General features: G+C 43.0%; 1 protein-coding gene and 2 long non-coding RNA genes across 4 annotated transcripts in view; 2 read left to right on the top strand and 1 right to left on the bottom strand.

Moving 5' to 3' along the window:
• Positions 1-426: 426 nt before the first annotated feature.
• On the top strand, positions 427-4,214 carry LOC125616398. The gene is made up of 3 exons (XR_007347037.1): positions 427-536; positions 849-1,054; positions 3,940-4,214. It is a non-coding gene; the product is annotated as an uncharacterized LOC125616398 (long non-coding RNA).
• Positions 4,215-5,061: 847 nt separating this feature from the next.
• On the bottom strand, positions 5,062-12,639 carry LOC125616397. Of its 2 annotated transcripts, XR_007347036.1 has the most exons (3): positions 12,304-12,639; positions 11,905-12,022; positions 5,062-5,627 (listed from the first exon to the last, which is right to left on the bottom strand). It is a non-coding gene; the product is annotated as an uncharacterized LOC125616397 (long non-coding RNA). The 2 variants fall into 2 exon arrangements; XR_007347035.1 differs by lacking the exon at positions 5,062-5,627 and having other exon boundaries at positions 11,722-12,022.
• Positions 12,523-12,661, top strand: part of Sh2d4a (SH2 domain containing 4A) — a 64,617-nt gene continuing 64,478 nt past the window's right edge. The window contains exon 1 of the mRNA XM_015499541.2: positions 12,523-12,631. The gene's annotated coding sequence lies outside the window, so the exon portion shown is untranslated. The remainder of the gene's footprint in view (positions 12,632-12,661) is intronic.

Genomic DNA, 12,661 nt, shown 5'->3' with positions numbered 1-12,661 from the left:
TTAACCACAAGACTACAAACGGCAGGGCCATTTTCATATGCTAGCAGGGTGGTAACAAGGGACCATGAGATGGTTACTGTCTTGGCACCAACATCTGACTCCAGGGTTTGCAGTGATAGTCGGTTATTTTATTCATCTAGCAGTTATTAGTAAAAAGTGCCATGTGCTTTACTGGAATCTGGTTACAACAAGGAACAAGGCCAATTTTATCTTAAGAGATGTACAGCATTAAAATCTATTATAACCTGCTGTTATAAAATATTGAGCAAGTCCTTCAAAGAGTAGATAAGAGAGGATGTGGGAGAGAACAGAAGGGCATGCAACTTTATAAGGGAGGAGAGAAGAGGTCAGGAAAAGCTTTGTGGAGGAACCAATCCAAGTTGAGTGTAAAGGATGAGAATTAGCAAGTTTTTATTTTACCCCCCATGGAATTGGGGTGGCACTATAGAAAGGAACAAAGGAGGAGAATCCAAGGCAAAAGAGATGCAAGCACAAAGACAGAGGAGCCAAGAATGGCAGGAGGTGCCAGAAACTAGGTAAGCTATTGAGTGTTTCTGAAGCCAAGAGCAGGAGACAGGGTAAGGGATGAGCAGCATAAGGAGACAGGAGCTCTCTTGGGAAGGTAGAGCTCGACTTGATTCCCTTAGCGATAACCTGGGGATGCAACAGAAGAGCTGGCTCAGCATTTTTAACATGCCCTTTCTGGGACTATGAAGAAGATGGATTTGCTTGTGATCAATGTCATCTTAAAAGGTGACACTCAAAAAAAAAAAAAAAATCAAACACCATCCTCCAAGTCAATCATATTTAAGGGAACAGGTAGAGTATCTAAGCTTCCTTTTTTACAGGCTGAATTACCTCACTTGAGCTATGAAAAGACCCCACCCTCCCTGTCTGTGTGGCCCTCTTCTCTCCATCCCCTTCCAATGGATTTGTGCCTGAACAGAAATGGGGTTATGGACGGCAAGGAGAGCAGCATGGGTCATGATGGTGTGATGAATGAGCTCAGAGCAAACTGTGGGTGACAGGTGTCTCCTGAGCTATCACTCACAAGGTAGGTGATGAGCAGGGAGCTTGTTTTGTTTTTGTGTCTGTTTTTAACCTGATATATATGTCACACATACATGAGACTTGCTCAGGGACCTGCTAGCCTAATGCCCGTGCTTCCTGGGTTAAACCAGGCAGTGTAATTAATCTAAGTGTCAATGTGGCTTCCAGAGATGCCTAACTGATTCCCACATCATGGCTCATACACTGGGAGCTTCTGACTCATAGAAAAGACAGCCTAAATTCTCACCATCCGTCTCCTGCTTGGCATTCTTGTTTGTTCCATTATGCCCACAGGCTTCATGAAAAACACAGTCTGTAAAAAATGTACCTTGAATTCACTTACAGTTACAAGTTGAGATAGGTTCCATGCCAACTGATTGCCTCTTTTCTGAATAACAATTTAAATTCCCACATGTGAGACTATCCTCGTAGTCAGATTGCATGCTAAAACCAGGTAAGCTAAAGTTAATCATAAGAGGTACACATAGGTTGGGGGACACGTCTGGTCACTGCTATCAGATCGGGTTTGAGGCCATTTCTCTTTAGTGTCTTTAATGTTAAGTTAAACATGGTAAAAAATGAAATTATTTTGAAAGTCTTAAGTAATGAGAGATCAACCATAGCATTGAGAAGTAGTGAATGTGTCAAATAAAATTGCTGAAAACGTGGAACACTGGACAAGGAGTCCCCAAACATTTAGCCTAAAATAAACAAAGGCACTGTACAGTACATGTCCACAGGGCTGAAGAGGAATGCAATGCATTTGTACAAAGTTCGTGAGGGTGACACTTGGGAGAACTAGTCTTTAATGTCCCTGAAGTCTATAAGTGTCCAATGAAGGGTTTGGAGGGAATAATCCTAAGAGTCAAATGATTCTGTGAAAACATGCAATGGGAATGAAGAAATGCAATGGGAGGGAAGAAAACAGAAGGGAGGAGAGGAAGAGAAAGAAGAGAGAAAGAAGGAACAAGAGAGGTCTTGAGCTAATACCATGGTGGTTTAGTCTAGATAATCACTTATCCAGATCCTTTGTATCTACAGAAGTAGGTCACCCCAGGACCCATGTGAATCAATTCTTATACAGTGTTGGGTCTCCAAGGGTAGGTTGGTCATCTTCTGGAGAAATCCATGATGGACCATGTGTTAGAGCATGTGAACTGCAATGACTCACACCTGGTATCTGTGCCTCTGTACATCCCCCAACATTGACCCTGGACTTGGCCATAGGGATTGGCTCAGTCATTAGGATATTAGCACATGTGCAGAGGAGCTTGTCTTCAAGAAAAGTTTCCATTTCCATGTGAAGAAGTCAGACTAGACCTCTTGACAACTAATGACCACCTGTAGGGAGAGGCCCTGTCATTCCAGCCTGTCCCAGTTCCAGCTACTCCATAAGAGTGAGCCCAGGCAAGACCATCAGAGCAACCACTCAGTTGTCCTCAGACTCGTGAGAAATATTCAATTTTTATTATTTGGAAGATATTTGTTGTTTAGCAAAAGATACAAGAGAAGATCAAATCAGAAGACTAAAAATTTCAAATTAAGAGAATATTTATTAAATCCTAGAGTGTGTGTTCAATTTTACAGACGAGTCCAACTGCCTCTGTGACTCTGCCCCATGAATTTCCACCATTTTCTTACCAGTATGATGTAAGAAGGGAATTTAAAATAAATTTTACGTTAACCATTGGGGTTTGCCCATATATGAGATAAGGGGAACAATACAGAGCAATGTTAGGACAAATTTTGGTGTTCAGGTTAGATTTCCTTCCAGGACATTCCTTGTTTGGAGAGTTGGTTTTGGGGTTGTAGTCAGAGACTCTAAAAGAAGCTGAGCCCAAACAAATATATCTAATTGAGGGCCAAGAACTGCTGAATCTCCATACATGACCGACTCAGTTGGGCCTGGAATCTTCTAAGATTTATGAGGCTGTTCTATGCCTGGACAAGTGAGATGACTGAGTTGGCGGACAACCGAGTCAGGTAATTGCTTAATAAATTTAGCAGTAGCATTGACACAGGGTCACCTCACTTGGTAAGAGGCCCCTAGCATTCCAGAAGGATTTCACAAGCCAAAATTTCACAATTTTTCTTACACAGGCTCACATTGCAGGGATCAAAGATTTATACCATTGCTCGGCATGAATGATATTCATGCAAGAAAAAAAAAAAGAGAAATAACTGTTGGTCACTGGTTAGCTCACATGTATTGCCCTCAAATGCTAGGATAATTTAGTGGTCCTACAATGCAAAGTTCTGGAACTTTCTACCATATTCACTTAAAGCATGTGGGCTAAAATCGTTCTAGTGTTTTTTTTTTTTCTTACACAGGCTCTCCTTCCCCTCTTCTGGCTAGTGCTGAGGCACAGTGATGCCATCCACCAATGTCTTTTGTACTCAACCTCTTCCCTCCATTCCTGCTATCCTAATTGAAGTCCATATTACCTTGATTTGAACTGTTCCCCCCTGGTTTAGACTCTCTCCTTGTCCACACACTGTCAAATTAATCTCCCTATCACACAGCACTCTCTGCTAAAATCTTGTTAGTAATTAATGGAAAAAAGTCTTTGACTTTGGTCTTTAACGCTTCTAGCTTACCTCCGTCTAGTCCCAAGGTAACCCACTGCTGTGGAAACACCATTCGAGGTTGTGCTGCTTACTGCCAAGCATGGCTGAGATATGTGGGATCCCCCCGCTTCCTACTGCTGCTTGTCCACGTCAGAGTCCTTCTTTAAGATTCATCAGAAACACTGTCCACCATGGAAACTACCCATCCCTCCAAGCTGATGTGCAGCTTGGTCTCTGCAGCCTCTGTGGTAGTTATACTTCCCACCCTTTATTAAAATGATTATAATTCTTTTTATTCACGACATTTCCTCTTTTTTTTAGGTAATATGCTCATTTCCATCAGCGTCAGATTCTTTTCATTATGCCCCAGAGATGACCTGCAATTACTATGTGCTCGATGAACAAACAGAAGCAATCATTCATTTCCCTTTCACTTCATCCATGGAAGCTACACACCTGTAGGCTTTAAGTACACTGAACGGATAACAAAGGAAACAGGAAGTTGCTCTCTCAATTCTGTTCTATGTTTATTGCCCTATAACAAAAAGTTTCATGACAAAACAATTATATATACATATATAATTCTTAGGAAAGACTCTGATGAGTTAGATCAAACAGAATTCCATGCCAGCTGCCATACCTGTTAAGTTGGACCAAGAGAAATTAAAAAGAAAATTCTCTCATGAGCATTTTCAAATCATATAAGAGCTGTGTCTCAAGCATGCTGAGCTCTGATTTAATTTGCAACCAGAAATTTGTCTTTAGGCTTCACTATTCATTTGTCATGAGAGGGTTAGAAAATAAAGAAGTCACACAGGTCACCATCTAAAGGAATTTACAGTCTAGTTGGGAGAACAAGAACAATGACTGTTGACTAATAATTTAAACTGGTATTTTGCTAAGATTGTAAGACCAATCATGTAAATGATCATTGTTCTGGATCAGAGATCTAGAAATGCTGTATTTCAAAATGCAATATTTACTCAAATGTGTATTACTCACATTGTAGGGATGACAGATTTATACCACTGCTCGACATGAATGATAATTTGAAAAATAATAAAACTTGCAGAAAAAAATAAAAATAGAGGCATGTGATTCTGTGACAGGCTAATAATATAATCTTCATGAGCTCACCCCCTCCTTTCATACAGAATAACATCCCATCTTAAAACATTCAAGTTACCTCAGTCACCTGTGGAGTTTAGAAAATTCCACAAAGAATATTTCATTTCTTAAGCTACAAAGCCACTTAGGCTTAATTTCTAAAAATGGGTTCATCCAGACCATTCAGGGAGGCACTGTTTCTTTCTGGGCTAGACCAAATTTAGATTAATTAATTTATTCAACAATGTACTAAGTACCTAGTATACACCAAGTACTGAGCCGGCTCTGGTTATACTACCATAACGAGGCAAATTTCAATCCTTCCTGATACATGCATTCTAATAGCCAGGGATGATGGAGCACAGGATGGTGACAGTTTGGGGCAGCAGAAAGAGCTTTGGACGAATCCCAGATCTGTGCCACCACTGTCCAGGTTACTGTGTAAACCTAGGCAAGTCACTGAATTGCCTTGTACACAAGAGTTCTCATTTATCAGTTAAGATCAAAAGGACTGAATGAAGTAATAGCTTGAAAATGCTTTGCAAGTTAATCTGTACAGATTTATGGTGTTATTGTTTATAGTACACTCAGAGGCCTAGAAACCATATCTGACCTTGAAGGGTCTTCTCTTCAGAGTCCAGCTGGGGAATATTATTTAAAAAGAACAGTTGAGATTTGAGTCTTTTATTCTTGGGCATTTAATTTGACTTTTTTAAAAAAAAAGTCAATCTAGGAAAGCTGCTAACTCTAACCAGCAATAAATTTCATGCTTTAAACCCAGTATTCTTGTTCCTCCATTAAAATTTTTCAAAATAATTTCAGCATCAGGTGGATTCTTCTCTCCGTGTCAGCCACTCCCCTCTGAGAAAGGAGGTTGGATCTGAGACTCCCAGGAATGTACCCTTCAAAGACAAGGTAAAGCTCATTTGAGAAACCAACTATGTTACATATTTATTTGGTTAATTCTCTTTGTTCTCTTGATTTTTCTGGTCCCTTCTGTCCCTTCTCATCTCCCCCTTTCTCTCTCTTCCTCATTACATTTCCTTTCTTGGTCAGAATTTGACCTGAGAAAATACCTGGGTTTGATTGGTTGTCGTGGCCTTCCCTGACTGTCATACTAAAAGGCATCACAAGGCCCAGGCCTGGTTTTCTGGAGCCAGACCCTCTAAGCTGGGTGTGTGACCTGCAGGTCTTCAAATGTGAGCCCACGGCTGTGAGTGCAAGAGATGGCAGTGCAGTCCTGTTCACCTTCAGCTGACCTTGAACCCGCCCATCCTTGCATAGCTCGGGTCTACCTCACCAGGAGAGAAGGGTGCTCTCTGTTCAGAGATAGCCTAGAGAGTGACTGTCCCTACAGTCAGGCAATAAGCTAGTTGACACAGTGTCACGACCATGCCAAGATTGCTTGTCAGGAACCCTTTGAATTCTTTTATTGCTTGATAAGCCACTAACTTGCTCTGTGGTAGTTAAACTTCCTTCTCTTTTTTTTTTTTTCAGCTGCAATATAAGTCTAGATGATGTCTAGATTCCTCCTAACCCTAAAACATTGTATAATCGATTGTCTTTTAAATGAGGACTTGTGAAGATATAGTGCTCACTCCTAGTGAGGATTGGCCAATGTGGCCAAAGGGATCAGAGTCTGCCCTCTCCAGATTTCTCTATTTGTGGAGCATTATTTGTTGTTTATCAGCCATGTCTTTCCGCTAGCAGGGACACTGGATGTTGAATACATTTCCCTGTCCTTTAAATACCCACAAGCCAATAAAACTCAGCTCCAAGTTAAACAAGAGCCCTTACCCTTGAGGCCATCAGCTGGTTCTGGCTCACACCTTACATTTAGCATCTTTCTTTGCCCAAAGGTGAAGTCTTCAGGCAAATGTGGGGAAATGCTTTGGTGCAGATGGCTGGGGCTCTAGGAGTAGGATTAGAGATACCCCCAAGAAAGAAAGTAACTGAGGACATCTGGGGCCACTGAGTGTGGTGGGAGGTCACTGGGGCCAGAGAGGAAGCACCTTCCTCCATTAAAGGGCCAGAGGAGAGGTCCGAGTTTCATAAGCAGCAAGCAGCCCAAGGAAGAAAAGCGGCACAATCGACATAGAGGGAGCATCCCAGACGCCCCATTCCCTTCCTGCCCTATTGAACGACAGGCTGAGCTTGGCCTTCTGGACTAGTTCTGGTCCCTTGAAGAGCAGAACCAAGAAGATGAACACCTAGCCTCATTATATTTTAGAAAAGTCCAGGGCTGCATTATTACCTCCAAATTCCTCCTGACCAGTTAATTTTGCTTCCATGTATTTATTGGTTCTCAACCTTCACCCCACACATTAGGACCTTTTTGGATGCTTTGAGAAAATGATGATATATGTGCACCACTCCATCCCAATCAAATAAGAGCACGTTGGGGGAGTAGACAAATGTTTAAAAGTTATTCCTTAGGTTATTTTAAAATTTGCTCGAGAATGACTGTTGTACTTACTTGTAGTCAACCCATTATAAAAATGACATGACTTTGCATAGATTTTCCATATTAGAGAGCTGTATTTAGGAAATTGAAACTTAGTTCTGAATCTAATCCAAGGAGGAAATGAGACTTTTTTTTTTTTTTTTTTTGGTACTAGAGATCGAACTCAGGGCTGCAAAACCACTGAACCACATTCCCAGCCATTTTTATTTTTTATTTTGAGACAAGGTCTTGCTAAGTGGCTTAGGGCCTCCCTAAATTGCTGACACTGGCTTTGAACTTGTGATCCTCCTTCCATAGCCTCTGGAATAGAGTCGCTGGGATAATAGGTGTGTGCACCATCCCTGGCTGGAAATGAGACTTTGATAGTATTACCCCTGGTAGACCTACTTGAAGTTACCAGGGAAGATCCAAGAGTCAGAACACTTCGGGGACCTGCTTCTGCTCCTTTCCCAAGGTTTGACCTGGAGGCTATTGAAAGCCTTCTCCTATGCCTTGGAGTAGAAGTTGAGTAATTCCTCCCCTAAGCCCCAGATCAGCAGTTCTTCTGGGCCACAGGGTTTCACCACTCCCTGCAGAAACACAAGAAACTGGAAATGTCTTCCCAGCAGCCCAGAGTGGATTTGGAGAAAATGATTTCAGGAAGGTAATTCCTGGAAAAATGGAGTAATCTCATCGATTCAAAGGTGACTTCTCTTGGTGTATTTATGAACATGAAGAAATAAAGACCCACACACAGAGGAATATAAACAACTCAAAATAAAATCTAACTGCTGGCAGAAAGCAGAAGACATAGTGGATCCTCAATGCAATTTTTTTTTTCATGATTGATGAATTGAATGAGATGTATTTTGAAATCTGATCAGTTTTTGGAAGTTTAAATATTTTTGTATTTTTTCTTTCATATCTACCCCACATTCACTATGCAACAAATGTACAAGTTACTTCTTAAAGAGTTAGAGTGTTTTGATGCTGATAATAAAACATGACAGGAAAAATATTGCTTCTTATCCTATTTTCTTTTAGAAAGAGAAAATATGAAGGTAATTTACATTTTCTGGAAAAATTAAACATAAATCGACCTATAATTTGGAAAAGGTGCCAAGTGGCCTCTTTTACCTTCCTGGCCTTGGCTGCTTGCTGTGTGGCACAACTCCAGGAGGTTCTTACACCAGCAATCTCTGGTGCTTGCTCTCCACCCCCAGTTGTATAAATGTATGTTGTGTGACGCTACGTGGCAGCTTTGGGCAGCGGGGCTCCCAAGGAGCATTCCAAAAAGAATGTCAGGGAACACACTCATTAAAATGTGGGTTAAATTCACAATAGCTAAGCTATGGAACCAACCTAGGTGCCCTTCAACAGATAAATGGATAAGAAAATGTGGGACATATACACAATGGAATATTACTCAGCCTTAAAGAGAAAAGAGATAATGGCATTTGCCAGTAAATAGGCAGAACTGGAGACTACCATGCTAAGTGAAATAGGCCAATCCCAAAGAAACAAAGGCCAAATATTCTCTCTGATATGCAGATGCTAATATACAACAAGGGTGGGGAGGAAAGAGTAGAATTTATTAGAAAAGACAAAGGAATGAGGGAAGGGAGGGGGTGGGAATAATGCTTATATATGAGTACATGACCAGCGTAAGTCCACATCATGTACAACCACAAGAATAAGATCATAGTTAGAATAACTTATACTCCATGTTTGTATAATATGTCAAAATACACTCTACTGTCACGCATATCTAAAAAGAACAAATAAAAAATGGTTTCTACTGGGCACGGTGGCGCATGCCCATTATCCCAGTAGCTGGGGAGGCTGAGGCGGGAGGACTGCAAGTTCAAAACCAGCTTCAGCAAAAAAAAAATGAGGTGCTAAACAACCCAGGGAGACCCTGTCTCTAAATAAAATACAAACTAGGGCTGGGGATGTGGCTTGGGGATCGAGTGCCCCTGAGTTCAATCCCTAGTACCCCCTCATAATGGATTCTGCTGTCATATAACTAAAAAGAACAAATAAAGAAAAAAATGTAGGCTCTTTGCTTCATATCCCTTACTACAAATAAATGACAAATTAAGAATCTTTCGTGTATAGTAAGTAGATATCTAGTCCTCTCTTTGAACACTAGCAGAGGAGGGCAACGGGGCACCCCTGAACACACGTGCTGGTGACACCAGGCTTCCTTGTCTCTGATTCACCAGTCTCCAGCTCCTTTCAGCAGTCCTACCCGCCTTCTTCCCCACACTGCGTTCTTGATCACAGAGAGGGGGAGTATGTTCTGGCCAAGGGAGGGAAACTTGGTTGAGGTATCTCAAAGAAGTAATAGACCACTTGATTTTTTTTTTTTTTTTTGCGCAATATAAAACATTCTAGCTGGGTGTGCTGGCACATGCCTGTAATCTCAGCTACTTGGGAAACTGAGGCAGGAGGATCTTGAGTTGGAGACTGGACTGGCAACTTAGTGAGTCCCTGTCTCAAAATATAACAAAATAAAATAAAGGGCTGGAGATACAGCTCTGAGGGTGACACTTGCACTGCATACCCAGAGCCCTGGGTTCAATCCCAGTACCGCAAAAAAATAAAAACAAAATAAATAAAACATTCTAATCAAGCCTCCCCACTGAAGAGGAAATAGATAGACAAGCGACAGGGAATGAAAATGTGGTAGAGAAGAAGGGGGGGGAGAGAAGTGGAGAGGATGGAGAAAAAGCTACAGAGATAAGAGGAACATGGAAGAGACAGGAAAGAGGCACGTGACAAGAAGGGGACGGTGAGGGAAAAGGAGAGAGTCTAGGGTGAAGGACTGCACCATCTATACAGCCGCATTCACCGCATTCACGGGGCTAACCTTCATTCACTGACACTCACTGAGTACCCAGAGGCCTAGCCAAGGCACCGGGTAGGACTCAGATGTGCCTGTAGGGTATAGTCCTTGGCATCGAGGCATTTACAAATTCAAAAGGGGCCTAAAATACACACACAGCAGCACTCTGTTGACTCTGCTGTCCCCCAGTCTCATCACGGGGCCTGGCGCCTACCAGGCATTCATTAAAGTGTTCTTGGGTGGGTTCACTGCTAAATTTTGACATTTGGGCTGTAATCAAGGATGAGGTGGGGACAGGAGAGGGAAGCAAGGTTTTTCTAGAGAACGATGATTGAGGGGTAGGTGGGGGTTTTCGTAAGCCAAGCTGTGGGGCAAGACATTTTAGACAAAGGGCACCGTGTGAAGCCACAGAGTCTGTGTGGGTTTAGGGCTTGGAAAATACCAGATTATCTGAATGTAGGGTTTGTGTTGGAAAGATGATAAGACCGAGAAAGCTTAGTGTCAGATTGTCCCTGTCCTTGAAAGTCAGCAAGCTGTTTAGTCTTTACTCTTTGCTTATGGGCAGGGATGGGGGCGCGGCAGGATACAGGGTGTTTTAGCAACTGAGTGGTGGTCAGAGGTAATGTTGTAAAAGGTTAATTTAAAAGTTGCATTCAGACATGTCTGACCTGAAAAGCCTGGAAGAGAGTTTCTAAAAGCAAGATCTGCTCCCCCATCTTTGATTCCACCACCTGGAATCCTTATTCAAAATGTAGGTGCTGAGGCTCCACAGATACCAAATTTCTTAGCTCTGGGGTAAGGTCTGAGGTCAGTTTTTAAATATGCTATTCAGGTAATTTTCCTATATGTCAAAGCTAGCTAAACCATACCTGTGCCAGTGAGGAGGTACATTAATTTGCCTATGCCGTGTAACAAATCAGTCCACATTTAATGGCTTGTTACAACAACACTGTACTATCTTGAAGTTGGCTGATGGGGAATTTGAGAATGGTGGAGTTGAGTCCATCTCATGAATTTGCAATGAAGCAACAGGCCAAGGCTGTAGTCGTCTTGCAGCTTGCCTGGGGCTGGACGAGCCACATCCAAGCTGGTTCTTGTGGTAGTGGCTTCAGTGCCTCTCCAAGTAGGTCTCTCCATGTGGGCCTCTCCATGTGGGCTCTCCACAGGACTGTGCATGGGAAGGTAGCTGACTTCTCTCAGAGTGAATGTTCCAAGGGTGTGGGAGAAGTGGAGACAGAGAGAGACAAAAATGGGGGGGGGGGGGACGCAGAGACTGACAGACCAAAGCAGCAGCTACAGGGTGATTTTTAATCTAATCCCAGAGGTGACATACCCTCACTTCTGCCATTGTTCTATTGGGCACACCTACCAACCCTAATACAAAAAGGAGGGAGCTATTCAAGGAAGTGGCTTCTTAGAGGCTGGGGTGATTGGGGTGGAGCCCAGATAAAAAGGGAGACAAAAAAAATAGCCTAGGTTTGAGGTGGTAAAAACGTAAAAAATATAGTATGTGGTGTGAAGTGACACGCGCCAATGTGTTTGAACACTTGGTGCATGCCAGGAACGGGAATGAGTTATGCACTGCTACTCTCTCTGAGGTTCAGAGAGGTTAGTAGCACGATGAAAGAGTTGTTATAAAAAAGGGTTTGTAAGAAGATGGAGAGAGAGACTGGGTGTGGAGAAGGGTAATGACCTGTCATCAGTGTCCTGTGGGATTTTTATTGGTTGATGAACCAAACACCTTTTGCAGTTCAACTGTGCCATCCAGGAAGTGCTAGGATTCTCTGTTGGCTGGCCATAGCAGCGGACCAGAGACAAATCACACTCCAGCTGAAACCATCCCACAGGCCAGCATTTAAACACCAGATCTTAGACTAGAAATCTTCACCTGATAGGACTCCTAGAAATGTTCCCATACAGCTGGGTCTCATTTTCTAGTAATGTGAGGACTGCTCTCTGTTCCAAGGCTCTCTCCAACTTTGAGCATCTTCTGTGGTCTGGAGGTTCTGGGAATGAGAACATATTTTTTGTTAGCGCAGCAGGTCTGGCTCCTGAATAGATCAGGTAGGCTGTGCAGAGCTACCCCGTCTCCCTGTTTATTATTACTTTTCCTTTCAACACGGCAATCTGGGGCTCCCCAAATCCGCCATTTTTCTAAAACGTCCTCCGACCTTTCCACTCTGCTTCTGCTGGACTGTCCTTCATAAGGTTCTTATGCTGTCAGCTCCTCCAGCCTCTCAGCCCACCACCAGACCTGCTGGAACTGCGATCCACAGGATTCCTTTACCTTCTTCACTTTCCTCCAGTTTTTTTCCGTTGCTCCCCCTCATTCTGTTGCCTTCAGTCTCCAGATGTCCAGTCTTGGTCCTCCTTGATCTTGTCCTGTAAAGCCACGCCTCTATTGACAAAGGTCTCAGAGTTTGATAATTTACTTAGTGTCAACAAAAGTGGGGGAAAAACCCAGCAGAGACGCAGGAGCAGAGCCTGAGAGGTGAGCCAGCTCGGCCTGCAGGACCCAGAGTAACCAAACAGGGCCTGCCCTCCTCCGCAGCTCCGCCTTGCAGGATGCCCAGGGCTCAGAGTTGTTGCAGGGGCTGGGCCGCTGTATCAGTAAGGTCCGCGGGCGCGGAGGGCCTTCGGGACAA

The sequence above is a fragment of the Marmota marmota genome, unplaced genomic scaffold (assembly GCF_001458135.2).
Source record: "Marmota marmota marmota unplaced genomic scaffold, marMar, whole genome shotgun sequence".
Taxonomy (NCBI): domain Eukaryota; kingdom Metazoa; phylum Chordata; class Mammalia; order Rodentia; family Sciuridae; genus Marmota; species Marmota marmota.
Note: the sequence above shows the minus strand (reverse complement) of the source record. Positions and strands in the feature narration are given on the sequence as shown.